Source organism: Scyliorhinus canicula, chromosome 14 (assembly GCF_902713615.1).
Source record: "Scyliorhinus canicula chromosome 14, sScyCan1.1, whole genome shotgun sequence".
Lineage (NCBI taxonomy): Eukaryota > Metazoa > Chordata > Chondrichthyes > Carcharhiniformes > Scyliorhinidae > Scyliorhinus > Scyliorhinus canicula.
The window spans coordinates 102131693-102144933 of record NC_052159.1 but is presented as its reverse complement, the minus strand read 5'-3'; positions in this window follow the sequence as shown (position 1 = coordinate 102144933).

Sequence of the window (13241 nt, the reverse complement as noted above, 5' to 3'; positions counted from 1 at the left end):
TGGAGGCAAATCATCTCAGTCCCAACTGCTTCATCATTGACCTTCCCACTATCATGAGATGAGAAGAGAAAATATTCGCTGATAATTGCACAGGTTTAATACAAATCACAACTCCTCAGATAATGAAGCAGTCTGTGTCCGTATGCAGCAAGACCTAAATAACTTGCATGCTTGGCCTAATAAGTAGCAAGTAACATTTGTGCCACACAAGTGCCAGGAAATGACCATTCCCAACAGGAACGAATATAACCATCTCCCCATAACATTAAATGGCAGTATGGCAATACCATCACTGAACCGATCTGCCCACCCCACCGGCCACTCTCCACATCCCCCACTATCACAATCAATGTCCTGGGGGGTCACAAGAAACCATAAATTTTACTCCACCAATTACATAAGTACTATGGTTATGAGTAAAGGTCAGAGATTGGAGTATTCTGTGGTGAGTAACTCACGCCCTGACTCCCCAAAGCCTTCCAATCTACAAGGCACAAGTCAGGAGTGTGATAGAATACTTTCCACTTGCCTGGATGAGTGCAGCTCCAACAATACTCAAGAAGCTCAACACCATCCAGGACAAAGTAAGGGCAATTAGGAATAGGCAATAAATTCTGACCTTGCTTTCTTCCTGTGAATAGACTAAGGAAAGCCAATTTTCACACAGCACCATCCCACAAGCAATGATTAAATAAATAAACAGATATGTTTCAGAGATGTTTTTGAGAGATAACTAAAGTATCATCTTAGAACTTGTGCGCAAGTCTACAGTGTGGGAGATCAGATCAGCCATGAACTCATGGTATGACGGAGCGGACTTGATGGTCCGCATAGCCTGCTTCTGCTCCTACGGTTTATGGTCTTATGCTGGGATGTGAACCCACATCCTTCAGATTCAGAGGCAGTACTGCTACAGGGCAGACTTTCCAAACCTGCATTTAATCTTGGGCACATGGGTCAATGCAAGCCATTTTATAGAATTTCAAAGTGCTACACAATACTACCCTCATGACAAAGTTTGAAGAAAATGCGTCAATAATTAGTTATACCGTGGTACCTGCATTTTAGGGTTGACTGATGGAACATAACATATTTTATTGTTAGAATGGAAATGTAATGAAGCGTACAAAGTATGTGAAAACAAGAACTAGTCTAGTTCTAACACCACAGTAAACATAAGAATTGGTTTGGAAAAAAATATACATGCATAAATTGTATTTAGATGTGAATAGGTTCGTGTTGTCAATGACTTTGCAGTGTATTTTCAAAAGTGGTGCTGCTGAAATCTCATCAATATTCTGATGAGAAATAGCATGGGAGCATCTGCTTGCGATTCCTCTGGGGATTTTAGTATTCTTATATAAATTGACACTGAAACTCAGTGACTCATTTGGGAAGCGGGGGAAAGTTCGACAAAATATAAATCATTTATATCAATTGCTGTTTCGTAAAGTGTCAGCCTTGTTTGACATTAAATGTGTGACAACATGTCTGACATGATCTAAGCATCAGTATATAATGGACTAATCCAAAAATGGAATTTAGAGAAGTGAGCAAGATTTGCACAGAAACAGCAAGTTGATTGACTCTCAATGTTCAAAGACTGTGTATTGCTTTAACAATGTATACTGGGGCAGTGAGGAGACAGGGAGAGAGAGAGAGAGACATTCTTCCCCAGCAATAGAAGAAAGAAATCTACTGCTGACACAAAGAATGTTTGGCTAGAGGTGGCCAGGAAGTTAAGAGCAGGAGTGCTCTTAGTCCACAGTACAGGATTCAGTTCAGGAGATGCTTTAATGACCTAACCAAGTTAGGAACGGTGACCATTCACCGGCTTGTTGTTGTGCATATCACCCAATCCCCTATTCTGCCTTGTCAAGCCTACTCCAACACATCACTCATCACACCCTCTTATCTTTACAAGAGTGCCTATTCATCATTCCCTATGCACTCCCTCACATTCCCACCATTGCCATTCATCCGAATCATAATGCAGTTTGGTGCATCTCCCTGATCGTCACCTTCAGCCAATGTACTGGATGTGTCAGATGCACAGATCCCATTACTGAAACATACAGAGCTGTAGTTTTCCGTTTTCAGGAGACAAGTGAAAAATATATGAGAGAGGGAGAAAGCTAGAAGTGGGCTTCTACAGATATCACAGCTGACAACTACTAAGGGGGGGCAGTGCTAAAGCTTGGTGGTGTTTCAGCTTCCTGGCCACCAGAGACATGGACATCTTCCAGCTGCCCGGTGACACAATAAATGTCATTGACTCAGATGAAATGAAATGAAACGAAAATCGCTTATTGTCACGAGTAGGCTACAATGAAGTTACTGTGAAAAGCCCCTAGTTGCCACATTCCGGCACCTGTTCGGGGAGGCTGGTACGGGAATTGAACCGTGCTGCTGGCCTGCCTTGGTCTGCTTTAAAAGCCAGCGATTTAGCCCAGCATGTATCATACAACATGGTGATTGATTTCAGCACGAGTTAAATGATAAGTTGCAACATTCAAAACTAATTCATATCCATTCCTTTTGACAGGATCTTCATGTATTCAGTGGGTGTTGTGGCCAATGATTCCAGGGTACACATCACAAGACTCATATCGACCATGCAGCATTTCAACTATTCACACTTCAGCAGTTTGACAGATAGTTTTTTTAATAAAATGTTTTTTATTGGGTTTTTAAACATAGTATATTTACAGCTATGTACACAGAATGAAATATATTTTAAAAAACTGGTAGGATATTGTACACCAACTCAAGAACAGCAACTCTGTACAGTTAGCAATGTTACTTATAACAAATAAATAGACACATGGGGGAAAACCGGGATGAACGGCCGAAGCGCAGGTGAAAGCACAACAACAACGGCTGCGAAAGCCGTCTGGGAGAAGCAAGTAACAACACCAACACCAGATCCATTCTCGTATTGCTCTCTCTCTATTGGACATAACCAATGTAATTGTTTCTCCGGCACCCAAATATATAGAAACCTCCCCAGTTTGACAGATAGTTGGGTCCCACTAGGTAATGCAAAGATCACAAGTGAACAAGGACAGGCAATGGAGGCAAGAACAGATGTAGAGAGTTTGTATTGGAGACAGGCCTGGGCCACAGCCACGTAGACTCTGGATGGCAACACATGTTCTGCCTAAAAAGGATGAAAGATTTGCACCCAGCTGCTCTGCAGCAAAATGATAGGAATGAAGTGTAATTGGCCCATGACAAGATTCATTTGAAACTGAAAGTAGAACATTGGCACATAGTGCTTCCATGTCTCACCCATTATCCTGCTCATCCCCTGGCATGCTGCCTTACTTCCCAATAGCCAAGCCTGTCCTTGTGTAAGTGAAGATGAAACTGTCTTAGGCAGGGCCGTCAGAGGCTCTAAAAATCTTGGCCTAAGAGCATCTCACGTTCAAAGCAAGGGTTGAAGCAGCCTCCTTCTAGCTCAGCTTAAGCCCCAGGGCTTGCACCATTTGGAGCAGTAGGAAAAGGAATGGCAGAGTTCTGAAGTTGGACAAGGGCAGGCCGCATGCTGGATATAACAGGCTCCCTTGCCATCAATCTCACTCTGAGGGACCTGTAAAACTCAGCCCATGGTTGTTGCTCGAAAGGCCAGAATTAATTATCCTTCCTCATTGGTCTTGCGAAGATGGTGCTGGGCCTTGCTCCTGAAGCATTGTAGTCCTGGATTTGAGTGCATTGCCACAGTGCTGTTAGGGAGGGAATTCCAATATTTTGACCTAAAATGATGAAGGAACGGTGATATATTTCCATGTTCTGATGGTCTGTAGCTTGGTGAGGAACTTGCAATTCGTGGTGTGCCCATGTGCCTGCTGTCCTTGTCTCTCTAGATGGTAGAGGTCATTAGTTTGGGAGATGCTGGTGAGTGAGTGCAGTGCACACTGTAGATGGTGCACACTGCAGATGTTTAGAGGGCACAGATGCTTAAGATGGTAGATGGAGTGCTGATCAAGCAGACTGCTTTTTCTTCAATGATGTCAAGCTTCTTGAAGCGTTCATCCTGATGAGCAGCACCCAACCTAATCTTGTAGGTGGAGGAGAAGATTCAGAGAGTCAGGAGGTGAACACAGGATTGATAACTGCTCTTACAGCCATGACAATTAATAACATTTATATTTTCCCTCTGCCATATTTGCCTCACTTTCCCTCGCGCATGCACAATATTTTTCTCGATTAGAAAGATCAGCCTTTGAACATTTCACATGTGACCAACTTAACACTGAGGAAAGGGGAAACTGCAGGGTAGGCGGAGTTGCCTGTCAAGTGTGAAAAGTACCATTTTTGAGGAAGCCTTCCTGCTGGGCGGGGACTTTGTAGAAAAGCCTTACAGAGGGCAAGGAAGCCTGGGGCAGTGCGGTGGGGCAGGGGGAGGGGAGGGATGTGGTGGGGTGGGGGGGGGGGGTGGGGGGGTGGGGAGAGTTGGTAGTCATCATGAACTGACAGTTCCACACAAATCTGAATGGGGGCACTTCTGGAAGTGGCATGTTATCAAGGGCAAGGCTAACTTGAAAACTTGTCAGTCATCGATATTCCGTTAGAGCTGAGACCATTCGACTGTAACTCAATTGACATGGTTAGAATCAAGCTAGTCATACAATTATGCCCACTCAAGCACCACTTACGTGTGTGAGTGCCACTGATTGCTCCACAATATTTAACCCTTGACTTCCAATTTTGCTGACTGCCATGGTGTGCCTGCACCATTGGTCGACTGGACAAGCAATTATATTCACTTAGAGAATTGACAATGGAACACTACCTAAGGAAAGTGTTCCTAACCCTTGACTGTTTGCTGCGGGGCGCATTGACAATTTCCCTCATAGTTGAGGTTGAGTACAATGTCTTGGAGTGAAGCTTGGATAATACCTGTGCCTGAGATGAGAACGTAGGGTGCAGTTGAGTGCCCAAAGTTGTGGCCACTCTGTTGTGTGGTATGGGGCAAGTGTGGTGTGGGGTGTTGCCCAAGCAGAATGCAAAGTAAGGACTGAGCATCAATGTTATGGCCAGGACATTAGTCAGAGGGCTTTGAGAGGCAGTTTCAGACAATGAATGGAAAAAGAGTGATTCTTAGGAGATAAATGCTAACCATAAAGCCTCTCTCTTTGATACTGCAGTGATGAGAAAGTATGGAAGACAGAACCTGGTGGTCTTACAGTCTCATTCTTGCTTATAGGAATGAGAGAAGAAGATGCCAATGGAGGCACCTGGCTCATCAAAGACAGGAGCAGAACCGTGAAGAGGAAGTGGATGCAGAGGATGGACCCCAGAGAACTGTTGCTAGAGATCCCTCGCTGAACTTGTGGTCTACAGATAGCACCTAACAAACCTACAGATGTCCAAAAATCAGTAAAACAAGCTCCTATCCAAGATTGCATTGTTAACGTAATATTATGCTGGGTGGCCAATTAAGGCCCCCCCCCCAGCATGCAAAGTGTCTGCTAGTTGGGTCTCTGTCTGGGCAGGGGCAGGAACGTGTCGAGCACCTAGTTTAATGAGGACCCAGTGGGTGTGTATAAAACCAGCTCCCTCAGGGCTGCTGTGAGTTTTGGAGGAGGCTGAGAGCGCTCTGTGGCTTACGAGCAATAATGTTACTATGTCCAGCAATATCAGCAGCACCAGACAGCCATGAAAGGAGGGAGGTTGGCTGGGCTTGGTGCCTGTTGCTCAGATGAGTACCTGTCTGTGTTGGTGCAGGAGGTCAGTACCAGGCACAACATCTTCATGCCCAGGGATGGAGGGAGAAGGTTGCTCAACTGTCTAAGAGGGTTTGCACCAAGGTGGCAGTCGAGGTAAGTGAGCATGGGGCTATGCACAGCACTTGGCTGCAATGCCGCCCAAGATTCGATGATCTTCTGTGGTTGGCAAGGGCAAGTATAGAGATGACATGAGCCTATCCTTCAATGTGATTTGAATAAGTTGAGTGAGTGGGTAAATGAATGGCTGATACAGTATAATTTGGATAACTGTGAAGTTGTCCACTTTGGTAGCAATGGCCCTAAATTAGGAGAGGGGAATGTGCAGTGAGACAGAGGTGTCTTGTACACCAGTCACAAAAGGTAAGCATGCAGATACAGCAGGTGGTAAAGAAGGCAAATGGTATGTTAGCCTTCAAAAGCGAGAGGATTCGAGTACAGGAGCAGGGGTGTCTTGCTGCAATTATACAGGGCCTTGGTGAGGCTACACCTGGAACATTGCATGCAGTTTTGGTTTCCTTATCTGAGGAATGATGTTCTTGCTATAGAGGGAGTGCAGCAAACGTTTACCAGACTGATTCCTGGGATGGCAGGACTGATATATGAGGAGAGATTGTATATTACATTGTATTTATTGTGTTGCCCGATTATGTATTCTCATGTATTTTCTTGAATTCTGTTTAATTCCCTTTTCTTCCCATGTACTGAATGATCTGGTGAGCTGCTTGCAGAAAAATACTTTTCACTGTACCTCGGTACACGTGACAATAAACAAATCCAATCCAATCCAAGATTGAGTCAGTTAGGATTGTGTTCGCTGGAGTTCAAAAGAATGAGAGGAGATCTCATAGAAACCTAGAAAATTCTAACAGGTGTTATGGGCCAGGGTTTAGAGAACCCCAAAGTGTATCATGGAGTTCACCTGACCCACAACTTTTAATAGATTGTGGTATGGGGAGCACACGGCCCACTCTGCAGGTGTGCTACAGCAGAAATGGAAAAGTATTTTTTAAAGCAAAACAATATTTATTCTATGAACTCAAGTTAATCTTTTTAAAACATACAGTGAACATCTTAGCAACCATTAATTCAAATATAACCCCCAAAGACTACAGCACTAAGTAAACCTTTAAGCTTTCCTTTCCAACATCCATACGACTTAAAAACAAAATTTTTATCAGAAGCACATAAGGTTAAAGTCACTACTGAAAACATTTATCATTCTGAATTATTCACCAAATGATCAAGAAATAGTCTTTTGATGGCAGTAAGAACAGCAGTACACCTGCTTGGTCTGGCTTCAGCTCCAACACTGAAAACGAAACTAAAACACACCCTGCATCCTGCTCAAAAAACATTAGCCCCTACCCCTTGTCTTTGGGTGGAACATTTAACATGCCGCTGAAATGGCCAATTGGTTTAACATCTGCTTGGAGAGCCACAACCCTTGAGAGAAGATGAGTCTCAATACCACTCTGAGATGTTGACTCCGGTTATTTATTCATGAAGGCTTTTTTCCAGTCTGATAGAATTTAATCATTGTGAAACTCAGCACTGACTTACAAATGTCCTTCATCTCTTTTATAATCCTGGGATATTGCATCATCCGAGCTGGGTGCATTTTAATTTAATTCCTTTTCACTTAACAGATCAATTAAATTCACTTCAAGATCCTGCACTAAACGAGTGTGATACAAAAATCATCAATTTAGTATTACCAATTTCTGGAAATACGTGAACTATTATTTAGTATTCTTCACTTCTGTAGAATGTTACTATCTTCTGTAGCTCATCTTTTACTATTGAGTAAAATGGTGGCTATAAACTATATAGTCCAGTGTGTCCATTTGTGTTTGTGTTTTCAAACTAAAGGTCTTGCCTGAGATATTGGGTTTGGTATAGTGCCACAGACCAATCCGATGTTTACTCTGGAACATTATTGTCTCAATATCCAATTGCATACTCAAGGCTGTGACAGCAGCATCCTTTGTGATCTTGATGAAATATATGTGCTCAATCCTACGTGCCATTTCAACGTTTTTGAAGGTGGATTGGGAATAAGCTTGTTAATAACTCTTTAGATTCATTCAAAGTTGGTTTTACCATTCGGAGAGTTGACAGCCTACTCATTCTGGGAGTTTAGAGGCAGAAATATTTTGAGGGTGGAGTTTCAGTTAAACTAGCAGCCTGTCACAAATTGTTGACTTGAATCTGGCACCCAGAGGTTTGACAGCTGGCAGCAAGGTTATGGTGGGGGTAATGCCATGATTGAAATGCCAGAGGAGCGGGTGAGGGTGAAAGAATCCCCGGCTGACAGCAGCCCTGGTTCATTTTGTAAAGCTTGGAGGGATATTATTGCCTCTCCCAGCCGCACAAAAATAATTCAAAACTTATCTTTTCCCCAGTGAACCTCAATACGTGCCACACGATGCAATCAGTTCAGTCCAAAAATTGCAGTTGGGCATCCGACAAAGGTTTTTATTTTGATTCTTCAAAATATCCCAAAAGATCTGACCCAAAAGGAAACACATAAAATTAGCTTGGCAATATCTTAGGAATTTGAAGATTACTTATGTGGGATAACATCCAAAGGACATTGTTTATTTACTGTAATAATGCACTAAGGTTCTCCATTCTCATTCTTTGGCTTCATTTTGGTTACCTCTGTTCATGAATTGTACAACACGTCTGTTCCTTCTGTGTGATCAGCTCTGTGAGTGTTTACATTTAATAACATCATGAGTTCTTTCTGTAAAACTTCCTGAGACCTTTGGAAATGGGATCAAACTTTTCTCATACACTAGGATGAAAATGAAAAACAGAACGGAAACTGCACCCAGTCGATATTTGCATGCAAATTCCGAATTGTGGTTGTATGAAATTCGCTTTCTGCTATTTTAATATATTTTGAAAAATCTCTTAACCAGTTAATATTGGAATTAAACTAGGGAACAAAATAGTTTTGTGTGATTATGCAAAACGCTGCCATGATATAATCACAAACTGTGATTTACGCTATTTACATTATACCTTATTGTGAGAAAGTTTAAGGAGGATTTTAGTTGGACATAAAAAATAATGAACGCATAATATTTTGTAATTTTATTGTCGCACTCTCTTCTCTGAGTTAATTGGCTTAAATGCTAACCAATGTTCCCCTTTCAGCTGCGCACATTCATGGTCATGCAGCAATTGGGAAAGTATCCCACAGGTCACTTAAGTCAATTTAACACTAACCTCCTATTCCATGAGCCTCAATTTTGTTTCTTGCATTTTTATCAAATAGTTGTCAGGATATTTGCTATGCAAATATCAAGGCACGTACCAAGCATAAGGGATTGGTTAACACATCACAATCGAACAGCCTCGCTGCATCCTGTTAAATCTCATGAGAGGTTGCTAGCGAGATTTGCGTGCTCGGAACGAGACGTCACGATCTGGGTCTCAACCTCATTGGACAAGATCCAGATTTACTTTATAAGTGAGCAGTTAAGTTTGCTTAAATATTCCGACGCCTGATAGTGCCGAGGTGTGGGAACAAATGCTCCTGCCTGGGAAAACTCACCATGGTGCCATTTAGCACTGATCCATGCAAACTTGGACCAGGCATAACAGCATCTGAGGGGTCTCCCAGGCCATCGGGGGCGGGGTCTCCTAGGCCATCAGAGGTTCTCTTCCCCCACCCCCCCCTCCAGTGGTTGGGCGCTGGGCAGGGTGGTACCCTGTCATTCCCACTGACAACCAGGCACTGCCAGGGCTTGGGCCTGGGGGTGTCCCGCCCTTATGAGGTGGTGGGGCAGTCTGGAGGCTGAGTTGGGTGGGGGTGGTGGTCAAAAAATCTGGGTGGCATTTAAAAATGGTGCCCTGGCCTCTTCCTGCACTGACAAGCTGAGGTAATGATGAAATGAGGCAAGTGCGGCCTCGGCAGGACGTTCCTTGCCAAGGCCAGAAGAAAAAGAAACCCGTTCAATAGCGGGGTCATTCTCAGCACTGCAGACGCTGAAAAACACCCTATTAAACACACCTAAACCGGGTTTCTTCCCCCCCCCCCATTAAATCACGCCCATTATTTCTAAGTTCATTTATTAAGGCTAAGATAGATGATAGGAGTATTGCATTGTTGCAGAGCTTGTAAACAGATGTGAGCTGTTGTCTGCTGTCATGGACTGAGATTCAGTCACATGTTGCATTGCATCATTTCCCTCATCATGATGTATACAGGTGCAGATCCATTATCCTTAACACTGTTAATGAGTTTTTTTAAAGTGGCACTTTGACTAATGCTTTCTTAAAATCCATGTAGACAACACCCATTGCATTTCCTTCTTCAAAAATATAATTAGGCTAGTTACCATCTGCCATTTACAAATCCTCTCAATGTACAGAATCGTCTCCAGGTGTGTTGACTTTTTCCCCTGATTATTGGTTCGAAAAGCTTACAATGCTTACCCACCACTAATGTCAAACTAACTGACCTGTGGTTACTAGGACGGTCCTTCTACCCTTTCTTAAAACAGTGTCACATTTACCATTTGTCAATCCCCTGGCACCTTCTCCATGTCTAGGGAAGATTTACTTGTCCTTCTGCTCTCTCTGCCTCTACTTCCTTTTGCAACTGGTCATGCAAGCCGCCCAGATTTATCCACTGTCAGCATAGGCAGCCTTTCAAGTACCTCCTCCTTCTCAATTCAATTCTTCTTGGAGAAATATTTTGCTTCACAGTGATTGCGTTTTTCTCTTATTTATTTGTACATTTCGATGTATTAATGCTACTAAATTATAATTGGTAATTTCTTTGCCTCTCTATTCAAAGTTGGTGCTTATTTATTTCAACTTCTAAATGTCATTGTTCAGTTGATTAATTTTCTCTCCCATACTATTTTCCTCCTGATGTACCATCGATTGCACGCGAGGCGAGTGATTTACCAAAGTCTGGCTTTAATTAACTAGAACACAGCTCTGCGATCGGCTACAGTGGAAAGGGACGATCGTCAGGCGTTTGAGCATTTATACCTCGTTAATAGAGGCGTGGTTAACTCAGCCTCTCGGCCAATCGGTCGCGAGGCACATGACCGACCAGGGCCAATGGTAAGCCGACGTTCTGGCCCAATGGCAGACGAGTATGCAGATCATATCATCACACCTCCATCATTTTCATGCTCATTAGATACACTTTTTGCTCTCAGAGGCATTTCAAGAAGATTGTAATAGAACTTCTTTAAAGATAATTTCTAGTTTGTTTTCACCAAGGACTTCAACAGATTCAAGACTTCTCATAGTAAAAGTATGCGGGATTCCCTAGGCCCGTTATTGACACTTGGGAGGCTGACAAGCTGCAGCCGCATATACACATTACAATCCCCACACACACTCATCCCAGCCAACAGGGTGGCACTTGTGCTGGAGCGCGCTCATACAGCTGATGGGTCGGCTGGAGCCAGACTGTACCCAAGGGGTTGCCTTGGGAGGATACCCATATGACCCATGGCCCTAAGTTCACAGTGGGCTGTTTAGCGCCGTACGCAGCTGCATGGCTGCCTTGCCGGCTGCGGCGATGGTATTCCGTGCCCATCCAACCCACCTCCTGGCCAACCCCCGCAACTCCCCCCAGCCCTCGCAGAAGCCCGCCCCCCAGCGGTACAGCTGTCAGCAAACTCTGGCAATGTTGGAAACTTTTCATACCCTCTGTCTCCCTCAGCAGCCACTACGCCGGTTTCACGACTTTTAAAAGCACGAGTGAACCGCACTCTTGGGAACTCGGCCCATCGGAGACCGATCATCGCAGATGCCCCGGACAATACCATTTCAGGCCCCCTACCTGAAATTCAAACGCATTGACTATACGCATTGACACCGCTGTCGAGGTGACAGAGAATCGTGATTTGGCGTCAAATCGGCGCCCACCATGATTTTGACATCGGAACCTATTCTCCGCCCAATCTGGTTTCGCGATTTTGGCATTGGCAAACGGAGTATCCCGCTCCATATCTTTTCTGACAAAGAGTTTCAGTTAAGGAGATATTGACATACTATCGTCTCTGATGCAAAACAACATGTAAAACCACAGAGTTTTGATGGAATTGTTTCTGAAATTAGAACTGATAAAATAACTTGATATGATTTGCCATTTCAAGCATTCAAAGGAACATTTAAGGGGATAAAAAAAAATCGAACTTTAGAAAAAACTAATGAAAGAACAATCTAGGTGCTTTTCTTGTTTTTAGAATAAATAAATGGAACACTAACAAAACCCGTTAGCCTAACAACAATGATATTTGAATTTGGGATCATTTTATAAATTAAAAAAGGTACAATCTAATAGGCTGTTGGAGAAAATAACATGTTGTTTAAGAGATAAAACAAGCAAGCAAAATATGTTGATGCCTGTAGTCAAGTGGTCGATAAAGATTTTATGAAAATGTTATTGCTTTATAAAATTTTTCCAGTCACTATTGCATATGTAAAACGGTATGAGGAGATTTAGCATAGCAGATGAGTTAGGAAAAAAGTTACAACTCCAAATGGAATTAGGAATAACTCCTCTTGATAATTTTCTCATGGTGATGTTTGTGTCCCTATCTATGTTGTTTTAAAGAGTGAACTGAGGTTGTTGGTTGGACCATCACCTGAGGCATTGGGACCATATATGGAGAGAAAGACTAAGAGTTTCAGATCTTTTGATAAGATCATATCCTGAGAGTCAAAAATATGTGGCATGATATTGAGACACCGTGAAAGTGTACAGGTGGGCAGAAACATGCGAGAAACCAATTCAAATTAGCTAGTTCAAAGGATGTGAAAAATGCACAAAGAACTGGTTCAGTCATGGTGCACCTACTTAACAAATGGCATGACATGGAATGCTTCAATGAGATGGAATCCTGGCATCCCCAACAACTTGTTTCTCAGCAGCATGCCGTCGCTGGCAATGGGAGTCCCCAATCCTGCCGTTGGTCATTGGGATTTCCCATTGTAGGCACACCCCACGTTGCCAGGAAACCGGTGGCCTGGGGTGCGCTGCTGGTGGAACGGAGAATCCCGCTGGTGGCATAATCACCACTACCTTTTTCGATCATCAGAGCACTGACACATATTCCACAGAGAAACTGACTTTAAAGCAGTCAGGACACAATTAACACACTGATACATGTCAAAGTGAGCAAAATTAGTTTTTAACAGTTAAGGGCTTGGGAGTAAGAATGCTTGGTATAAGTGAGGAATTTGGGAAAACTCAGCATGGGCTCTTGGGTGGCACAATAGCACAGCGGTTAGCACTGTGGCTTCACAGATCCAGGGTCCCAGGTTCGATTCCTGGCTTGGGTCACTGTACAGAGTCTGCAAGTTTTCCCCGTGTCTCCGTGGGTTTCCTCCATGTGCTCAGTTTCCTCCTACAAGTCCCGAAAGACGTGCTGTAAGGTAATTTGGACATCCTGAATTCTCCTTCCTTGTACGCGAATAGGCGCCGGAATGTGGCGACTAAGGGATTTTCACAGTGACTTCATTGCAGTGTTA